At 49.3% G+C, this 22,043-nt stretch overlaps 1 protein-coding gene across 2 annotated transcripts in view; it reads left to right on the forward strand.

Moving 5' to 3' along the window:
- SLC4A2 (solute carrier family 4 member 2) overlaps positions 1-22,043 on the forward strand; it is a 2,186,615-nt gene that overhangs the window by 61,540 nt on the left and 2,103,032 nt on the right. For both annotated transcript variants that reach the window (XM_069210734.1, XM_069210733.1), the window contains exons 2-3: positions 9,339-9,380; positions 17,304-17,345. The gene's annotated coding sequence lies outside the window, so the exon portion shown is untranslated. The remainder of the gene's footprint in view (positions 1-9,338; positions 9,381-17,303; positions 17,346-22,043) is intronic.

A 22,043-nucleotide genomic window follows, 5' to 3' on the forward strand; every position in this document is an offset into this window, starting at 1 on the left:
TTATTTTTTCTATTTTTAAACCTGTAAAGGTTGTTCAGAAAAGAACCATTTTCATGGTAGTTTTTAACAGTTTTACATTTTTTTGTGTGTTTTTTTATGGAGTTCAACTTCATCAAATAGAGGGGCTTTAAACTTGGAGTGAGAAAAAAATGAACTAGTTCCTTTCTGCACACTTTTGTTCCAGCACTATTTTGTTCCATATGGATGTACTCCTTGTCCAATAGAGGTTCCAGATATAGAGGTGGACACCTATTCCTCATCCTGTTGGTGATCTGCAGGTGCTAGGGTACAGGATGCATGGACCACATGTGCCTTCAGATGCCAGAAGTCCTGTGACTGCACTTCTTGTCTCTGGAGAACTCAGTCTTGCAAATAGTGCATGTGACAGACCTAGAAGAAACTTAATTTGGCACCTTCATGTAATGTGAAGTATTGGCACACGAGGGACTCTTTGATGGGCCACTGAGAGCTCTTTTCCTTCTCCTCGATCTCTAGTTTACACCTTTTCTCCACGTGCCATAGAGAACCCTCTAAAAATTAGCCACAAAGTTATGAGCGTAGCACAGAGATTTTGTAATACCAAAGTACTATTCACAAATGAGGTTGAAAGGTTAGGAACTTCCTACGAATGGAACAAGACATTGATTTCAACCAATCATATGTCTTTTATGTGAGCGCTAAAGCTCCCTTGGTACTCTTGTGTTATTGCTCCAAGATCACAAAACTAAAAATGAGGCATTTTTCACCCACAATGACTCAAGGAAGCCTCATTATTTGACACATTTACAAAAGCTCTAGTCTCAAATTTGAATGGAAATCTTATTTTATACTAAACACCATTTTTTATTTTTTTTGCTAAGGTTCCGCAGCACGCTCACGGGACCTGCACTAGGAAGTAAAACCCAAACGGAACTCTTGCATGACCGTTCCATTGGGTCTACAGTCCAGCGGGAGTACCAGAGGACCTGTGAAAAGTTATTCATGACATTTAAAAATAAAGCACACTACTGGAAAATCAAAAGTAAAACTGGTAATATGTTACATATATATATATATATATATATATATATATATATATATATATATTTAAAACTTTGGGGCTGTTTGATGAATCTTCACAAAATTCTCAAAACGTATACATTGCAAAGTACAGCTTCTGGCGTGAAAGTTTTGGGGTGATCTGTCAAGCGAGACCAAGAAAAGATGGAGTCTCAAAATGCGTTTTCCCCATTAATTTTATTTTCATAGGACCTTTAGACATGCCTACAGCCCGAACCACTGAACGGATTTACACCAGGTACCACAAGAAAATAGATTCCGTTCCACAGATTGTGATTTGATACAAATCCATTTAGTGGTTTCAGAGAAATTTAACGCCCAAAAAATATAGATATAAGGACGAGGATCCTCTGTGAATTCAACTGTCCCACGCTGATATTGGATTGGTTGCCAACACTTCAGCAAAGAAGTGTCTTTATTGATGACATCACTGATGACAGCTCAAATGACATCACTAATAACATCCGATGAGTGTAAGAGTTTTCTATACACGTATAGCTCTGAAAGGTATTTAGTGAGCATTATCTAGAGCAAACTTTGTATAGCTTCATTACTGCTAGTGAGTGTAAGCTTTTACAACATGTTTCACCACCTATTAGGGCCGGAGTGCGTGGAAGGAAAGGCCTCTCCATGAAGAGTTGTTGGAGAGTTGTTCTCAGGACAAAGGCTGTGCATAGTAGGTGTCTCAGAACATAAGAGGGTTTGAGAGTCTGGGAGTATTGGGCTCACTGTGAAATGTTGTGCACAGGGTGATATATAGTAGGGGTTTAGTGAATTAATGGGGCTTGGGTGATTGGAAGGAGTGGTTTCTACATGAAGAGTTGTGCACAGGATGGAGGCTGTACGTAGTAGGGGCATGGGCACCCAATAGGACTTGGGAGTCTGGAAGGAATGGGCTCCTCGTGAAGAGTTTTGCAGAGGGTAAAGACAGGACATATAGAAGGTTGGCCATCTAATTGGGCTTGGGAGTCTGGAGAGTGTGGGCTCTCCAATAAGTGATGTGCTGTGGGTGAAGACTGTGCATAGTAGGAGCTAGGTCCCGTAATGCTGCCTGAGAGTCGAGTTAGAGTGTGGTTTCCATGGTCAGTTGTGCCCAGGGTGAAGGCTTTCCACAGTAGAGGCGTCTTCCTGTAAGGGGGCTTGTGTGTCTTGATGGAGTGGGCTATGTTATAATCATTTTATATATGCACACATTTATTTAGTTATGTTTTTTATAAGTCTAGAAGATCTCTCATTGTCTACTGCTGTGGTATCCACTGCATGGAAACATGTTAAAGTTATTCCTCTTTTAAAAATGCCCTTGCTAGACAGAACCCTGCCTGAAAATGATTGACTAATCTCTCTCCTACCTTTTTTGGCTAAAGTAGAGAATCGCGAATAATCTTCTCACCACGACCCTGGTCTCACCAACGCCATCAATGGACAATTTTACCAAGCCCCCGCTCGCACCGTAACCTGTGGACACCACTTGTGAGGTATACGAAGTACCGTCCCGTCCCATACCGCAGCCCCAGCTCACCGAACCCAGCACCATCGACTCCAGTGTCGTCAACAGGTGTCCCTGTCTGCACCGCGACCCATGGATGTCGCACAGAGCCTGTCCCGCGCCGCACTGCCGACTTGGGCCTACCAACAACAGCGCTTCAGCAACAACGACGCCACTGCCTTCCCCGTGGCCTGGTGATACCGCACGTCACACCGCCCCGCTTCACACAGCAGTCCTGGTCTCACCGATGCCGCTGGATGACCGTCACCCAGCCGCTGCCTGCATCGTGACCTGTGGGCACCACGTCACACCATCTCTCTTGGCACCGCAGCCCCGATGCCATCCACGCCAGCGCTCCTGACTTCACCAGCGACCCATGGATGCCGCACAGAGCCTGTCCCGCGCCACACTGCCGACTTGGGCCTACCAACGACAGCGCTTCCGCAACAACAACGCCACTGCCTGCACCGTGGCCTGGTGATACCGCACGTCACACCGCCCCGCTTCACACAGCAGTCCTGGTCTCACTGATGCCGCTGGATGACCGTCACCCAGCCGCTGCCTGCATCGTGACCTGTGGGCACCACGTCACACCACCTCTCTTGGCACCGCAGCCCCGATGCCATCCACGCCAGCGCTCCTGACTTCACCAGCGACCCATGGATGCCGCACAGAGCCTGTCCCGCGCCACACTGCCGACTTGGGCCTACCAACGACAGCGCTTCAGCAACAACAACGCCACTGCCTGCACCGTGGCCTGGTGATACCGCACGTCACACCGCCCTGCTTCACACAGCAGTCCTGGTCTCACCGATGCCGCTGGATGACCGTCACCCAGCCGCTGCCTGCATCGTGACCTGTGGGCACCACATGTCACACCATCTCTCTTGGCACCGCACCGACTTCAAGGGCCGATGACCCCTGCACCGACTCAAGAACCGACACCGCAACGCCAGCAACACCGCTCTCCGGAGCTCACTGCGAGGATCACGACACCCTGCAAATCCAAAGGTACTGTTTGCAGGTCTTCCCGACACCATAGCTGGCCCGCGATGCTGTGGCCCGCCTGAAATGTTGCTTTTGTTGATTACAATGCCGTGATAGCCCCAAGTGGAGATATTTTCTTCAGGGAACTGTATTTTTAAGTAATTCTTACAAAATTCAAATCTTTATTACTGTATGTTGGATCTTTCTCGTTTGGTCTTGTTTAACATAGATAAATATTGTCTATTTTCCTAAAACTGGTGTGGTGTCCTATTGTAGTGTTTTCACTGTGTTACTGTGTGGTATGTGCAAATGCTTTAGACATTGCTTCTGAGATTATCCTGACTGCTCGTGCCAAGCTACCAAGGGGATGAGCAGGGGTTAACTGAGTAGGTTTCTCCCTTATCCTGACTATAGTGAGGGTCCCTACTTGGACAGGGTGCAAACTGACTGCAAACTAGAGACCCTAATTCTAACATTGGTTGTCAGTGGTGAGGATAGGACTTGCATTTGCACGTGACCCACAGTGATTAGTGTTCATTAGTAGCATATCACAGACCAGTACGTGCCACATACAGATTTTAGTTTTTTATTTTTCTCTTTGACCCAATTTTGATCTCAAGTTCAAGTGAACCCCAACAACATCATGGCTCAGTCAAGAGCATCATCAGTTGCATCCCAGGATTTGGTGTTTTAGGATGATAGGGTGGAAACCTATACTGTGAAGGAACTAAAGGCATTTTGCAAAAACCTCAAAGTCCAGGTTAGAGGCATCACCAAGAAGGAGGAGCTACAAAAGGCCCTGAGGGCCTGGGTAGCAGCCAGAGCTGCCAGTGGGCACTCTGAGGAGCCAATTGGGGAGGCTGTGGAGCCAACTCCTAGGGAGGATGTGCTGGGGATGCAGGAGCTGCCAGGTGGAGAGCTACCCCCCTTGGTCAGGCAGCAGTGGTGGTTCTAAGGGCCTGACTCCAGAGGAGCTGGAGGACAGGAGAGAAGCCAAGAGGCGCCAGATTCAGTTGGAGAGGTTGAAAATGGAGGAGGAGACAATGCTCTTGGATCATGAGCTTAGAGTAAAGGAGCTGGATGTGAGGAGCAGATCCAGCAGTGATGGTGGCAGCAATTCCTCAGTGCGGTCAGAGAGAATAGTACACATTCCCAAGAATGTAGGGAGAGAGTACACAAGAAGGGAGACAACTTCCAGAGGTGGTTTAAAGGATATGACGCATCCATCCATCCACATGAATAAGGTCCCTGAGAAGAATTGGGGAGCAGGATTGTGGAACCAATTCACAGAGGAGGGGAGGGACACTTTACTAGCTTTTGGTAAGGGGTACATCCTCACCTATGTTGACATGAAGGAGGCCCTTCTCACTAGGTATGATCTCACTCCTGACAACTACAGGGATCAGTTTAGACAGAGTAAGAAAACTGATTCCCAGACATAGTTAGAATGTGTAGATTCTTTCTGTAGAGCACTGGATGGTTGGGTGAAGGGCAGTAACGTGACAGATTTTCAGGGGCTGTACAACTTAATTGCCTGGGAGCACTTGTCTAGTCTGTGTTTTGCAGAGCTGTGCCAGCACTTGACTGATAGTAAGCTGACTGACCCCAGGAAGCTTGCTATGGAGGCAGACCGTTGGGTGAGTACCAGAGTCCACACGAAGGTATATGGGGGAGATTCTGCCAAGGGTGGGCAGAGTTCCCAGCAACAGAGTGTGGGGGGGGGAGGGTAAACAAAAGGAGTCTTCCAAAGGGCCCCAATCTAGTAACCCAGGTAAGGAATCCCACCCCAAGGTGATAGGAAACAATGGGCCTCTTGAGGGAAGCCTCCAGAGGCATGGCTCCGTAAGTGCTTTGCTTGTGACCGGGTGGGTCACAGGAAGGGGACACAACCACCCAGCAGTGGGTAGACCAAGGGATTAGCCAGTGTAGGGCTTGGGAGGAGTTGGTCCCAGGTGGGTGTGGGTAACCCACAGAGATGACCCTTGCCTCACTAGAGGACTGTGAGATGGTCCAGTGAAAACTATTGCCTGATAACACTAAAAAATACAGGCAGTGGGTCACTATCATGGGCAGAGGGTAGAAGCTCTCAGAGATAATGGAGCCAGTGTCACCACAGTCCGGTGTCACCTGGTGTCTGAAGAGCAAGTAGTCCCTGGTGTATTCCACCAAGTAGTTGCAGTGGACAACTCGGAGCACCAATGTAAGGTGGCAAGAGGTACCCTTTGAATGGGGGAGGGTGTGGTCTCAGGTTCCTTGAGGGAAGCTGTGAGTCCCACCATGCTAGTTTACTGTCTGCTGGGCAACAACCTGGAGACTTCTGCCTGGAAGAAGGTGGCGCTCAGGTCGCACTTGGGGATCTTGGGGTTGCCAGAGTGGGCATGTGTGACCACTCTGTCAATGGCAGCCAGACAGAAAGATCAGGCAGACCTGGAGCCTGAAACAGTGGCCCAGGTGACTGCCAAGAGAAAGGGCAAGGGGCACAGAAAACCTTCCCCAGAAGTTCCCACAGTCCGGGAGGAGGCTGATCTCGAGGGGGATGCCCCGGCACCTACAGGAGAGCAAGTGGCCGAACTGGAAGACCTGCCTGAGCTGACCCATTGGCAGCAAGAAGGGGTTCCCACCAGGGAGGAGTTCTGCGCAGAGCAGGTGTGCCCTACTCTTGTAGGTCTTAGACAGCAGGCCGAGGTTCAGGCAGCTGGCGCTGAGCCCAAGGATCACCCGATATATTGGGAGAATGATCTCCTGTATAGCAAGCCTAAGACTGCTAAGCGTGGGGAAGTCGGTGTGCTGGTGGTACACTAGCGCTACAGAGCCTTCCTACTGGGTTTGGCTCATGATGTGCCTCTGACAGGTCATTTGGGGCAGGGCAAGACCTTTGATAAGCTTGTCACCCACTTCTATTGGCCCTAAAGTGGCAAAAGTGGAGGGAAATATAAAGCTCCCCTCCAACCTGTTCCTCTAGTGAGCACCCCTTTTGACAGGTAGGCATTGACATAGTAGGGCCTCTGGACCCCAAGACAACCTTAGGCAACAGGTTCATCCTATTCTTGGTGGACCATGCCACCCAGTACTGGGAAGCTATCCCGCTGAGAATAGTGACAGCGCCTGTTGTGGCCCGGGCACTGATGAGGATCTTTAACCGAGTGGGTTTCCCCAAGGAGGTGGTATCTGACGGGGGTACCAACTTTGTCAATGTACATAAAGGCCATGTGGAAGGAATGTGGAATGAATTACAAATTCACCACTCCTTACCATCCCCAATGTAACGGGTTGGTTGAGCGATTCAACCGAACTCTGAAAGGCATGATTGGGGAGTCTGTCAGACTCCATGAGGCGTAAGTGAGAAGTCCTCTTACCATGCCTTCTCTTTGGCTACCGGGAAGTACCACAGAGGGGGTTTGGCTTTAGCCCCTTTGAGCTGTTGTATGGGCACCTGGTCAGAGGACCTCTGAGTCTGGTGAAAGAGGGCTGGGAGCAGGCTCCTAGGAAGCCACCCCAAGATATATTTAGCTACATGCTGGCCTTCAGAAACCAGACCGCCCGCTTCAGGAAGCTCAGTCAAAAGAACCTAGAGGCAAGCAAGGAAGACATGAAATGCTGGTATGATCAGAATACCACTTTGGTTGAGTTTCAGCCTGGCCAGAAGGTGTGTGTCATTGCCCCCGTAGAGCCTTGTGCTCTGCAAGACAGGTGGTCAGGGCCATTTGATGTGAAAAAGTGCAAGAGTGATGTCCCTACTTGGTGGACTTGCAGACTCCAAGGAACCCCTTGAGGGTTCTACAACTGAACCGCTGCAAACCCCTCTTTGAGAGGTCTGAGTTAACCATGCTTCTGGCTACAGATGATAGGGCGGAAGAGGAAAGTGAACCTCTCACTGACCTCCTGTCTGCCAAGGAGCAGGATGGGTCAGTAAAAAGCGTGGTCTTCTCCCCCTCTCTGACTCTAGAGAAGCAGAGTGAGTGTCGCCAGTTACTGGGACACATTCCCACTGTGTTTTCACTCATTCCAGGTGTCACCCATCTATCTATGCATGCATGATGTGGACACTGGGGGAAGGTCTGCCTGTGGAAAATAAGGTTTACAGGTTGGCTGACAGAGTGAAGGCCAGCATCAAGGAGGAGGTCTCCAAGATGTTGGGGGTGAGCGAGTGCTCCAACAGCCCTTGGTCCACCCCAGTGGGTTTGGTACCAAGGCTGCTGTATCATGTGGCACACCAGAACTTCAGTTCTTTGTGGACTACCGGGGGCTCAGTGCCCTCACCAAAACTGGCGCCCACCCCATCCCCAGAGCTAATGAGCTAATTGATTTGTTTGGGGGCAGCCAAGTTTCTCAGCATGTTTGATTTAATGTTTGGGGAGTGGCAGATTGCCTTAACTGATGGGGCCAAGGAGAGTTCAGCGTTCTCAACTCCAGACGGGCACTTCCAGTTCCCGGTCATGCCCTTCGGGTTGAAGAATGCCCCTGTCACCTTCCAGAGGTTGGTCAATCAGGTCCTGGTTGGGCTTGAAAACTTCAGTGCCGCCTACCTTGCTGACATTGCTGTGTTCAGCTCCAGTTGGGAGGACCACTTGCACCACCTCTGGGAAGTGTTGAAGGTGCTGGAAGCCGCAGGCCTCACTATCAAGGCCAGTAGATGCCAGATAGGGCAGAGGTCAGTGGTGTACTTGGGACACCAGGTAGGAAGCGGCCGGGTGGCGCCCCTACAGCCCAAGATTAATGCCATTAGGGCTTGGGCGCACCCCCCAAGACCCGTACAGAGGTAAGAGCCTTCCTTTGCCTCACTGGGTACTACAGGAGATTTGTCAAGGGGTATGGCACCATTGTTGCCCCCTTGACAGAACTGATTTGTAAGAAGCAGTCTAGACAGGTGATCTGGACTGAGGCATGCCAGAGTGCGTTTGACACTCTGAAGGAGGCCATGTGCATGGCATCTGTGCTGCTGGCCCCTTACTTATCCAAGGAGTTTGTGGCACAGACAGATGCTTCAGAGCATGTTGTGGGAGCATTACTTTCACAGCTGAACCAAGAGGGCCTAAATCATCAGCCTGTAGTCTTCCTTAGCAGGAGACTTCTACCCAGGGAACAAAGGTGGAGTTCAATTGAAAGGGAAGCTTTTGCTTTGGTCTGGGTGCTGAAGAAGTTAAGACCCTACTAGTTTGGGTCTCACTTACGGGTTCAGACCAACCACAGGCCCCTCGGATGGTTAATGCAGATGAGGGGTGACAACCCAAAACTGTTGAGGTGGTCCATTTTCTTACAGGGGATGGACTTTACAATGGAACACCGTTCTGGCACAGAACACGCCAAGGCTGATGGTCTGTCCAGGTTTTTCCGCCTTAGAGAGGAGGACTCCCCAGGGGTTGGGTAGTTCCCCCTACTCTCAGCTGGGGGGGGCATGTGTTAGACCTGGCAGCTTTTTGGCGTGTCTCTCCTGTCTTTTTGCCTTCCGATCTCCTGTTTTTATGGTATACTGGACTCTGTTTTTGCTGGTGTATTGTCTTTCTGCACTTCACCACTGCTAATCAGTGCTAACGTCCAAATCCTCGCTATATAAATTGTACTATTGTTTGGATCATCCATGATTGGCATATTTGATTTACTGGTAAGTCCCTAGTAAAGTGCATGTTGCAGGAATGGCGCAAATAAGTATGCAAGGCTGCGTCTGCTGCTCTGGTAGAGGTTATTTTATTAGTTATATATGGTGATAAGTATGAAAACGATGGTTTCTTGGGTAGTTCATGCAATATATATACTTCTTGTCCTGGTAGTGGTTCACAGTCTTCTTCTTGTTCTCTCTCTTGTTCAGGTCTCTCGGGAAGCACATGTGAAAACAAGAAGTAAAATCTCGGTAAGTGCTTGTGTTTTCCTTTGTTTTCTTGTCTGGCTTTCCCTCTTCTGCTGCTGTTACTTTTCTTCTCTTTTCTATCTGTCCTTCTCCAGTTCTTTCCCTTTCTAATACGAGGTTACCTTTGCTTTACTTTCAGGTTCTCTTCCTGCTCTCCTCTGTAGGTTTCTATAGCACTATGTAAAGGCCTTTCCTTTTCTGTCTTTCTTTGTTTGCATGATCAATGCCTGTTTTCTTCTCTTTAGTAACCTTTTTCTTACTCCTTTCTGCTCATTTCCTCTTTTCCCCGCCTCGTTTTATTTAATGTGCAGCCCCCTTCCTTGCCCTGTGTCTTTTATTCTTACAGTGCATCCCCTTTCCCTGCCTGTGTCGTTTATTCTTAATGTGCAGCCCCCTTCCCTGACCGTGACGTTTATTCTTAATGTGCAGCCCCTCTTAATTAATTTGCTTCCCGTCCTCCCTACCCCGGCCCCAGACACTGGCACGCACCTGGTGATGCCACGCTTTTCCAGAGGCGTGGCGGGCTAATGGAGACCACTTCCTGAAGACAGGTTCTTCTTCTGTCGCTGATCGGGACCACCGCCGCCCGGCTCTTCACCCTCCTCCTGTCCCCAATTGGGACACACGGATCCTCGAACTCCTGGATTCCTCCGCTTTCCTGGATACGCTCTCCTCTCCGCTCCATCTTCTCCCTCGATCGCCGCCTTTCCTTGAAAACTCAAGATCGGGTTTTTTAAACAGACGTCTTCCCGCCATGACCTCCATGCCCCTCCTGGATTGCTGAGTAGGCCGAGGAGTTCCGGGTCCTCAGGGGCAGCGTCAGCACCAGCAGTGGACTTGTGCGGGCCGGACTTGTGCGGGCCGGCCTTGTCCGGCCTGTCACAGACACTCCCCCTAGAGAGCGGCAGTAGATGACGCTTAGGGACCAGATAGCGGGACAAGAAGTCTGCGTTCGTCATGTGGTTGCCAGGCGAGTGGCTGATCTGGAAGCAGAAAGGTTGCAATGAAAGAAACCAGTGTAGGACCCGAGAATTAGTATCTTTGTGGCGAGCAAGCCATGTGACTGGCGCGTGATCCGTGACCAGGGTAAATGTCCGACCAGTGAGATAGTACCGAAGCGCTTCCACGGCCCATTTAATTGCTAAGCATTCCTTCTCGATTGTGGGGTAGTGGGTTTCCCTAGGGAGGAGCTTCCGACTAATATACAATATAGGATGTACATGCCCGTCATCCTGAGGCTGGGATAACACTGCCCCAAGCCCCACATCCGAGGCATCTGTTTGTAACAAAAGCGGTTTCTGGAAATTGGGACAGCCTAACACTGGATCTTCAGTCAAGGCCTTTCGTAGTTGTTCAAAACTATGTCGTTCAGTTCCAGATAGAGGGGGAAGTGTTTTGGGACAGGAATTCTTAAGCAGGTTTGTAAGAGGTTCTGCTACTGTGGAAAACTGAGGGATAAACCGTCTATAGTACCCTACTAACCCAAGGAATGCTCTTCTATCTTTCTTTGTTCGTGGCACAGGTATTTTTGTGATCGCATCTATTTTTTCAACTTGTGGACGCACCTGACCTTCTCCCAAAACGTATCCTAGGTACTTGATTGTGGTGTATCCCAACCTACATTTTTCCGGGTTGGCTGTGAGACAGGCTTCTCTTAGGGTTTGAAAAACCTTCTCCAATTGGTGTAAGTGTTCCTCCCAGGTGTTACTATATATGACTATATCGTCCAGATATGCAGCCGCATATTGCTGATGGGGCCGCAAAATCCTATCCATAAGTTGTTGGAAAATGGCGGGAGCCCCGTGAAGCCCGAAAGGGAAGACCGTGAACTGATACAGACTAGATGGGGCTGCGGATGCGGTTTTCTCTCCATCTTCTCCTTTCAAGGGGATTTGCCAATACCCTTTTGTAAGGTTTAGGGTGGACAAAAACCGGGCTTGGCCTAGTCTCTCGAGGAGTTCATCAATTCGGGGCATTAGGTAGGCATCAAAGTGCGTTAACTCATTAACTCGTCTATAATCCACACAGAAACGAGTGCTCCCGTCGGGTTTTGGTACCAACACCACGGGGGAACAACAAGGGCTGTTGGAGGGTTCAATAATACCGGCCTCCAGCATAGAATGTACCTCTTGTTCGATAATTGCTTTTTTCGCTTCTGGGATACGATAAGGCCATTGTCTAGAGATTTTGGCTATTTTCGTCCGTATCGGATGGTCTACTAGCTGTGTTCGACCAGGTTGTTTGGAAAACACATCGTGATACTGCTGTATCACGTGTGTTAGTTGAATGGGTTGTTCTCCCGTGGGTTCCTGCCATTTTTTTAGAAGGTTTATATGATATATCTGTTCTCTACCGTGCCCGAAGGGAATAGCCAATTTATACGTGGTGAGATTTATTTGCGCAATAACCTCATATGGGCCTTGCCATCGGGCCAATAGCTTGTTTTCACAACTGGGAAGTAGGATTAGAGGCTTGTCTCCTACTTGTAGACTGCGGAACACACTTTTGGTATCATACCACTGTTTCTGTTTAGTTTGGGATTCTCTTAGTGTTTTGTGGGCATCTTCCCACACGGTGTGAAGATTGTCCCTTAACTCCTGTGTATAGGTCAACAACTCTTTTGCCTCATCCTCTGTTTCTTCCCATTGTTCGGCCAACATCTCGAGAAGAGTCCGGGGTTGTCGCCCGAACAATAATTCGAAGGGGCTATGTCCTAGTGAGGTCTGTACGTGTGTACGAATAGCATATAGTATGAGAGGCAATTTATTTTCCCAATCTCTACCCTCTTCGAGAGGCTCTTCCTGAGGAGGGATTTGATTGTCCTGTTATACCTCTCCACTAAACCATCCGTTTGAGGGTGGTACACCAATGTCCTTATTTGTTTTATCCCCATAGTTTTGCTCACTTCTGCCATTAGTCTGGACATAAAAGGGGTTCCCTGGTCGGTCAGTATTTCTTTGGGAAATCCCACCCTGGAAAGAAATCAATTAGTGCTTGGGCAATTACTTTGGTGTGCATACTAGGAAGGGGAATGGCTTCTGGGTATCGGTGGCATAGTCCACCAGGACGTATTGACGTCCCCGACTAGAAGGGTTAAGGGGCCGAATGAGATCCATACCCACTCTCGAAAAAGGGGTCTCTATGACTGGTAAGGGATGGAGCGGAGCTGGTGGGTGTGAGGATGGGTTAAACAATTGAAATTTAGGACAGTCAGAACAGTGTTTACGTATGTCCCCGAATACTCTGGGACAATAAAACCGCCGGAGTACTGCCTCCTCTGTTTTTTTCCCCTACCAAGGTGCCCCTCTCCCTTATCCCCATGTGCTAGATATAGGACCTGTTGTCGGTGGCTTCTGGGGACTACCAACTGTTTCTGTCGCTCTCTCTCTGAATTTGGTACTCTGTATAACAGGTGGTTTTGTATTATAAAATGCGGACCTACCACCTGCTCTTCCTGGTTTAGTGCTCGTTGCCATGAATTTTTCAGGGAGGGGTCCTCTCTTTGATTCTGTCGAAATTCCCCTGAAATGGTACATACTCGACTGGCCATTCTGGATGTAGGTTTTATCTCATTAGTGTTCTTTTGTGCATAGTTTTGTCTCTGAATCCTTTTTTGTCGTTTACTGAGGGTTGTTTTTGGAGTTCGACTTACTCCTTCACCTGCCCCGAAGGGCACTTCTTCCCACAAAGTCTTGAGGGTCTGTTCCTGCCCTGCCTGGGTTAAAAGGGTGGCGAAGTCTCTGTAATCTGTTCCAATGATGATATCTTACTCAAGATGGGTAAGTATTCCAACTTTTAGGGTCTCAGTCGCTTCCCTCCACTTCAGGTGGGTTATGGCTACTGGGTAGTGTTAGAAATGGGGTTTTTGGTTGGCAGTCAGGTTACCGTCTGACCAAGCAAAAGCCCTCACTCTAGTCAGGGTAAGTTACACACAATCCAAGATTATCCTGTGCCCACCCTCTGGTAGCTTGGCAAGAGCAGTCAGGCTTAACTTAGAAGGCAATGTGTAAAGTATTTGTGCAATAAATCATACAATACCACCATATAGCACCACAAAAATACACCACACAGTGTTTAGAAAAATATACAATATTTATCAGGATAATTGTAGGTCAAAATGAATAAAGTTGCAATGTGAGTTTGTAGAGATATCACTGAAAAGTGATATAAAGGGGGTGATTCTAACTCTGGCGGGCGGCGGAGGCCGCCCGACAGATTTCCCCCCTCCAGAACACCGCTCCGCGGTCAGGAGACCGCCGCGGTGATTCTGGGTTTCCCACTGGGCTGGCGGGCGACCGCCAAAAGGCCGCCCGCCAGCCCAGTGGGAAACAACCCTCCATGAGGATGCCGGCTCCGAATGGAGCCGGCGGAGTGGAGGATGTGCGACGGGTGCAGTTGCACCCGTCGCGAATTTCAGTGTCTGCTCAGCAGACACTGAAATTCTTTGTGGGGCCCTCTTACGGGGGCCCCTGCAGTGCCCATGCCATTGGCATGGGCACTGCAGGCGCCCCCAGGGGCCCCACGACACCCCATACCGCCATCCTGTTCCTGGCGGGAGAACCGCCAGGAACAGGATGGCGGTATGGGGTGTCAGAATCCCCATGGCGGCGCAGCAAGCTGCGCCGCCATGGAGGATTCCTTTGGGCAGCGGAAAACCGGCGGGAGACCGCCGGTTTTCCATTTCTGACCGCGGCCAAACCGCCGCGGTCAGAATGCCCTGCGGGGCACCGCCAGCCTGTTGGCGGTGCTCCCGCCGGCCGGGGTCAGAATGACCCCCAAAGTGTCTTAAGTCTTTATAAAGCAAACAAAATCTCTTTCAAGCACAAAGTACCTGGTTTGGAGTGGAAAATCTCCTCTGAGGGCCACAGAAGAAGAGGTACGTGGAAAAATGGTGTGTGCGTCGATTTCTCCCCATCACACACAGACTTGCGTCGTTATTTTTCACGCGGGGAAGTCGTGCGTCGTTTTCCGCCGCGCGGACAGTCTCTTTCTGCGGATCGCGGGGATTACCAGATGTCCCGAGTCTGTGCGTGGATTCTCCTGCTTGTTTTCCGGCTGTGCGTCGTTCTGCGGGGCTGCATGTCGAAGTTTCGCTCTCATGCCAGGCGTCGCGTCGATTTCTCCTCTGGAGGTCGGGCGGCGCTGTCCTTGCGAGGCCGTGCGTCGAAGTTCGGGTCGTCCCAAAGGCGTCGCTTCGATCAGCGTCGGTGTGCAGCGTTTTTCTCGCCGCGGAACAAGCTGTGCATCGAAAACTTCGCGCGCGAAGCGTCCAAGTGAAAAAGAGAAGTCTTTTTGGTCCTGAGACTTCAGGGAACAGGAGGCAAGCACTATCAAAGCCCTTGGAGAGCACTTTAACAGCCAGACAAGGGTTCAGCAAGGCAGCAGGGCAACAGCAAGGCAGCAGTCCTTTGTAGATGAGTCCTTTAGGCAGCCATGCAGTTCTTCTTGGCATGATGCAGGTTCTGGTTCAAGTTTCTTCTCCAGCAAGTGTCTGATGAGGTAGGGCAGAGGCCCTGCTTTATACCCAAATGTGCCTTTGAAGTGGGGGAGACTTCAAAGAGTAGCTAAGAAGTGCACCAGGTCCCCTTTCAGTTCAATCCTGTCTGCCAGGGTCCCAGTAGGGGGTGTGGCAGTCCTTTTTGTGAGAGCAGGCCCTCCACCCTCCCAGCCCAGGAAGACCCATTCAAAATGCAGATGTATGCAAGTTAGGCTGAGTACCCTGTGTTTGGGGTGTGTCTGAGTGAATGCACAAAGAGCTGTCAACTAAGCCCAGCCAGACGTGGATTGTAAGGCACAGAAAGATTTAAGTGCAAAGAAATGCTCACTTTCTAAAAGTGGCATTTCTAGAATAGTAATATTAATTCCAACTTCACCAGTCAGCAGGATTTTATATTACCATTCTGGCCATACTAAATATGACCTTCCTACTCTTTTCAGATCAGCAGCTACCACTTCAATACTGTATGAGGGCAGCCCCAATGTTAGCCTATGAAGGGAGCAGGCCTCACATAAGTGCAAAAACGAATTTAGGGGCTTTACACTACCAGGACATGTAAACTACACAGGTACATGTCCTGCCTTTCACCCACACAGCACCCTGCTCTAGGGGTTACCTAGGGCACACATTAGAGGTGACTTATATGTGGAGGAAGGGGAGGTTTAGGCTTGGCAAGTACTTTTAAATGCCAAGTCGAGGTGACAGTGAAACTGCACACACAGGCCTTGCAATGGCAGGCCTGAGACAAGGAAAAGGGGCTACTTAAGTGGGTGGCACAACCAGTGCTGCAGGCCCACTAGTAGCATTTAATCTACAGGCCCTAGGCACATAGAGTGCACATTACTAGGGACTTATAAGTAAATTAAATAGTCCAATCAGGTATGATTCAAGGTTACCATGTTTTAAGGGAGAGAGCATATGCACTTTAGCACTGGTTAGCAGTGGTAAAGTGCGCAGAGTCTAAAAGCCAGCAAAAACAGTGTCCAAAAAGTGGAGGGAGGCAGGCAAAAAGTTAGGGGTGACCACCCTAAGGCTGTCCGGTCTAACGGGTAGTATCTTTGATCCCCATTCACACACGCTATTAAGACCTGCGCCTGGGGTATCTCTTGCCCATGTAATACTAAGTCCTGTCTTATCACACTCTGGCTACACCCAGAATCAACCAACGCGTTTCTTTCCACTCCATTGAGGATGAGAGAGAGAGTATAAGTCTGTTTGTCTCCCCCTCTGCCCAGAAGACTCTCCCTTTAGCTACCCCAATCTCCATGGGTTCTTCAGTATCCTTTTTATGGGGACAATATCGAGCAGTATGCCCCGATTCAGAGCAGTGGAAGCACTGAGGCCCGGTGGTTGGGTAGTTAGTATTGGATGGTGGGTTAGTCATGGAACGTGCCTGGCCATGCACTAACATTGGTCGTTGGGAAGGTCCTCTCCCGACAGTCGGACGCACAGGGGAAGGGACTGGATGTCTGCTGGAGGTGGCCCTGAAATCAGGTCCCCTATGGTACGCACAAGTGAGGTCTATAGCGGTTTCATTTGTTAAGCCCGGCTGTTGGCTAACCCAGTTACGGGTGGTACTGGGTAAAGCATCCAAGTACTGTTCTAACACTACAGTGTCAAATAATTCTTTCTGAGTTTTCTCTGTAGGTTGTAACCATCTTCCCACCGCATGTTGAACCTATGGTATAGGGTTTGCGGGTTCTCCTGCTGTTGCCACTTGGTTTGGCGGAATCGGGAGCGGTAACTTTAGCTGTCCAGCCCTACCCATTCCAGGATGGTTTTCTTAATCTCCTTATAGGAGAGAGTTCCACTGGGGTTGATGGCTTGATAGGTGGCCTGTAAATGCCCTGTAAGTAATGGTGCAATATTTTGTCCCCACTTCTCTTCCGGCCAGCTTGCAGTACTAGCGACTCTTTCGAAGTTGGTGAAAAAGGAATCCGGGTCTTCATGTTCCTGGTACCTTTGTAGGATGCTGCTAGGTACGTTTGGATGTACTTTCGTATGTGCAATAGTGTCTGTGAGCTTCCCCAGGGCGGTTTCGGGCACAAGTTGATTGTTTGCCATTATCGTGGCTTGGCTCTTGAGAGCAGTCTGTAGGGCTTCCCGTTCCTTTCTGGCTTCCTTCATTTGCTGTTCCTACATCAGTTGAAGGTGACGCTGCCCTTCCGCCAACTGTGCAATTACGTCAGCCATGGTGGTTTTCTCCTCCATTCCGTCGTGTTCCAAATCCCACTTCTGACACCACTTGTTGCAGGAATGGCGCAAATAAGTACGCAAGGCTGCGTTTGCTGCTCTGGTAGAGGTTATTTTATTGATTATATATGGTGATAAGTATGAAAACTATGGTTTCTTGGGTAGTTCATGCAATATATATACGTCTTGTCCTGGTAGTGGTTCACAGTCTTCTACTTGTTCTCTCTCTTGTTCAGGTCTCTCGGGAAGTACATGTGAAAACAAGAAGACAAATCTCGGTAAGTGCTTGTGTTTTCCTTTGTTTTCTTGTCTGGCTTTCCCTCTTCTGCTGCTGTTACTTTTCTTCTCTTTTTTATCTGTCCTTCTCCTGTTCTTTCCCTTTCTAATACGAGGTTACCTTTGCTTTACTTTCCGGTTCTCTTCCTGCTCTCCTCTGTAGGTTTCTATAGCACTATGTAAGGGCCTTTCCATTTCTGTCTTTCTTTGTTTGCACGATCAATGCCTGTTTTCTTCTCTTTAGTATCCTTTTTCTTACTCCCTTCTGCTCATTTCCTCTTTTCCCCGCCTCCTTCCTTGCCCTGTGTCTTTTATTCTTAATGTGCAGCCCCCTTCCCTGCCTGTGTCGTTTATTCTTAATGTGCAGCCCCTTCCCTCCAGCCCCTCTTAACTAATTGGCTTCCCGTCCTCCCTACCCCGGTCCCAGCCACTGGCACGCACCTGGTGACGCCACGCTTTTCCTGAAGCGTGGCGGGCTAATGGAGTCCGCTTCCTGAAGACAGGTTCTTCTTCTTCTGTCGCTGATCGGGACCACCGCCGCCCGGCTCTTCACCCTCCTCCTGTCCCCAATTGGGACACACGGATCCTCGAACTCCTGGATTCCTCCGCTTTCCTGGATATGCTCTCCTCTCCGGTCCATCTTCTCCCTCGATCGCCGCCTTTCCTTGAAAACCCAAGATCGGGTTTTTTAAACAGCCGTCTTCCTGCCATGACCTCCATGCCCCTCCTGGATTGGTGAGTAGGCCGACGACTTTCGAGTTCTCAGGGGCAGCGTCAGCACTAGCAGTGGACTTGTGCGGGCCGGCCTCGTCCGGCCCGTCACAGTGTACTAGAGGTGCCCGGGCCTATAAATCAAATGCTGCTAGTGGGCCTGCAGCACTGATTGTGCCACCAACATAAGTAGCCCTGTAAACAGATCTCAGACCTGCCACTGCAGTGTTTGTGTGTGCAGTTTTAAAACTGCAGTTCGACCTGGCAAGTGCCCCCAATTGCCAGACCTAAACCTTCCCTTTTGCTACATTTAAGGCACCCCTAAGGTAGGCCCTAGGTAGCCCCATGGGCAGGTTGCAGTGTATGTTGAATGTGGGACATGTACTGATGTGTGGTACATGTTCGTCCTGACAGTGAAATATTGCTAAATTCAGTCTTCACTGTTGTAAGGCCTATCTCTCTCATAGGTTAACATGGGGGCTGCCTTTAAATAACTTTAAAGTGAAGATTCCTTTTGAGATCAGATATAGTTAAGGAGTTTGGTGTATCTGAACTCACAATTTAAAAATACATCTTTTAATGAAGTTGGTTTTTAGATTGTTAGTCTGAAAATACCACTTTTAGAAAGTAGGCATTCTGTTGCTTAAACCATTCTGACTCTGCCTGTTTGTGGATTCCCTGTCTGGGTCAGTTTGACAGTTGAGCTGTATACACCTCTCCTCTAGACAGTGACACAAAGGGAGCTGGAGTGTAGCCTGCATATCCTGATGAGCTATCTGAGCTAGAGTGGAGGGAGGAGTGGTCACTTAGACCTGAAAGGACTGTGCCTTCCCTCACACAATGCAGTCTCCAACCCCCTGGTGTGTGTTTGGGGCCTGGCCTGGAGAAGGAAGGACTTTGCAAACAACTGAGACTTTCCTTTGAAATTTCCAACTTCAAAGGCAGAAAGGGGTATTAGTATTAGACCCAAAACCGCAGACTGGTACAAACTTTCTGGAATCAAGGGGAACCTGTGCCAAGGAGAAGAGCTGATGAGCTGGAGGAGAAATACTGCCCCTTTGCTGTGTTGCTTTGCTGGGTTGGCCTGCAGTTGCTGTATCTGCCTTAAAAGGGAACAAAGGGTGAACCTTACTGTATATCCTGCTTGAGATAGTTCTACAAGGAGTTGGAGTAGAGCTTGCCTCCTGTTGGAAGTCTCAGTGCCACCAAAGACTTAAGTTTCCTCGACCTGCAGCTCTAGGAACTGTATGTTCTGCGCTGTACGAGAAGAAAAACCACATCGACGCTGCCAACGAAGCCGTTAGCCCGCACCGTGACCTGCCAATGGCTCATGGAGCCGCACTGCCCCACCTCGCACCAATTACCCTAATCTCACGATGCCGTCATCGGACGACTTCACCAAGCCCCCGCTCGCACTATGACCTGTGGGCCCCCCATTCTGGCATTGCCTGCTCACACCATAGCCTGGGCATCCCTGACAACGCCGCTTCTGCTGTTACTGGCGCCTGTACCATGGCCTGTGGACTCCTCTTGTGAGGTACACAAAGCACCGTACCGTCCCACACCGCAGCCCACCAACCCCAGCACCATCGACTCAAGTGTCGTCAACAGACGTCCCTGTCTCCACCGCGACCTGTGGACGCTGCACAGAGCCCGTGCTGCGCCGCACCCGCTGATTTGGGCCTACCGACGACAGCGCTTCAGCAACAATTACGCCGCTGCCTGCACCGTGACCTGGTGACACCGCACGTCGCACTGCCCCGCTTCACACCACAGCCCTGGACTCACCAACGCTGCTGGAAGAACGTCACCGAGCCGCTGCCTGCACTATGCCCTGTGGGCACCGCACTTTGCACCGTCCTGCTTCGCACAGCCTCTCTTCGCACCGCAAGCCCCAACATTATCCACACCAACGCTCCTGACTTCATTAGCCTGGAGTTGATCTGCCACATATGTGATTTCAAGGGCCCATGGACCCTTGCACCGACTCTGGAACCGACACCGCAGCACCAGCAACGCCACTCTCCGGAACTCCACGAGAATCACAACACCCTGCAAATCCAAGGGTACTGTTTGCGGGTCTTCCCGACACCGGAGGTCGCCAGCGACGCCGCGGCCGGCCTGAACTGTTGCTTTTGTTGAGCACGACGCCTTGATATCCCCAGGTGGAGCTATTGACTAAAAGGAACTGTATTTTTAAGTAATTCTTTCAAAATTCATATCTTTATTACTGTATGTTGGATTTTTCTCGTTTTGGTCTTGTTTTACATAGATAAATATTGGTTATTTTTCAAAACTGGTGTGGTGTCCTTTTGTAGTGTTTTCACTGTGTTACTGTGTGTCATGTGCAGATGCTTTAAACATTGCTTCTGAGATAAGCCAGACTGCTCGTGCCAAGCTACCAAGGGGGTGATCAGGGGTTTTCTGAGCTGGTATCACCCTTATCCTGACTAGAGAGAGGGTCCCTACTTGGACAGGGTGCAAACCGACTACCAAATAGAGACCCCATTTCCAACAATCACCATTCACCCCCATTCACGTCAACTCGGCCTTTCCCCCTACACTCACATCTGGTCCTTTTAACCTCTGGAGGGAAGGAGATCCTTATTACCTGAGTCCTGTTCTTTGGGGAAGATATTCTTACATTTGAAAATTATCAGCTTAAGTTTGGACTGCCAAATTTGCAATGGTATCATTATACTCAACTGATAAATTGGGTACTTCGCCCAGAAATAAAAGGGGCAGCCTCTAGAGACTTGCCCCCAATTGAAAACATTGTACGTAAAACGAGAGGAAAAAAATGCAATATCTCTTTCCTCTGTTAATGGCAACATCCTCCAAATTTCAACCACAGCATATAGAGTTTTGGAATACAATAATAGGGGAAACAATTCCTGAGGATTTATGGCAGAAGCTATGGAAAGATATACCTAGGTTCAACCATCCAATGAGAATGAGACACACACATTACAAACTATTACATGACTCGTACTTATACCCCACAAAACTTAAAAAATATACCCTAACAAATCTGATCTATGTTGGAGGCAGTGTGGGCTGCTTGGGGATTTTTGTCATATTTGGTGGGACTGTCCCATAACATGCCCTTTCTGGTCTGAAATTCTAGCTCCAATTAAAACCATCTAGGTTACCCGATTCCCTCCATGCCATGTTTCGCTCTTTTGAGCTTGAGAGCGGCATCCCTTCAACACCAAACATACGGCCACTGATCACTCATGAGGTTATGTTTAGGGGTGGGCAGGACGACACAGTTAGCTTTCTGGGAAAAAAACGAGAAGCTCCCCCAGCCACTCAGTGGTACACTAGATTATGGCAAGCCATAACAATGGAGCTCATGGCAGACATACTTACTGGCAATTATAAAAACTTTGAATACATCTGGGGGCCCCTGGTGTCCTTCCTGTCCCTTGGTCTACCCCTGAGTGTGTGCCTGATACATTCCCGAGCCCTTCATCTCTTGCAGATATAATAATACAAAAAACCCTTCGTCCCCTAGGACTATTGAAGAATTTTTGAGGGAATTCCTCCCACCTGTTCCTAGATGTCCTCGTTCGCACAAGTGGCTCCATTACTCTCACTCATGATTTAAGGTTTGAAGTTGTTGAGGGTGCGGGGGGTTTGATGGGCAATAGTTATGACTCAATGTGATGGTATCTTTGGTACTGGGACTGATAGCCAAACAGGAATCATGCATGTGAGCCGTGACATAGACTGCTCTTACGGATTGCAGTCTTGTTGGACTGGGACGGTCGCCCAAATCGCTACCCTCATATTGGTGACACAAGCACAGGGTGGCAGCATTCAGTGTACTGATCAGTAGGAGTGAACATGTTCTTTTTTACCTATGTCATTGGATTAAGGTAGTGGTGGCTGGTGACTGAAAGCAGTGGTGGGGCACAAATACAAGACGGAATTGCACCTTGTGAGAGAGCCTCACTACCCACATATTTCCATTCACCTACTCACCC

This window comes from Pleurodeles waltl, chromosome 10 (assembly GCF_031143425.1).
Source record: "Pleurodeles waltl isolate 20211129_DDA chromosome 10, aPleWal1.hap1.20221129, whole genome shotgun sequence".
Taxonomy (NCBI): domain Eukaryota; kingdom Metazoa; phylum Chordata; class Amphibia; order Caudata; family Salamandridae; genus Pleurodeles; species Pleurodeles waltl.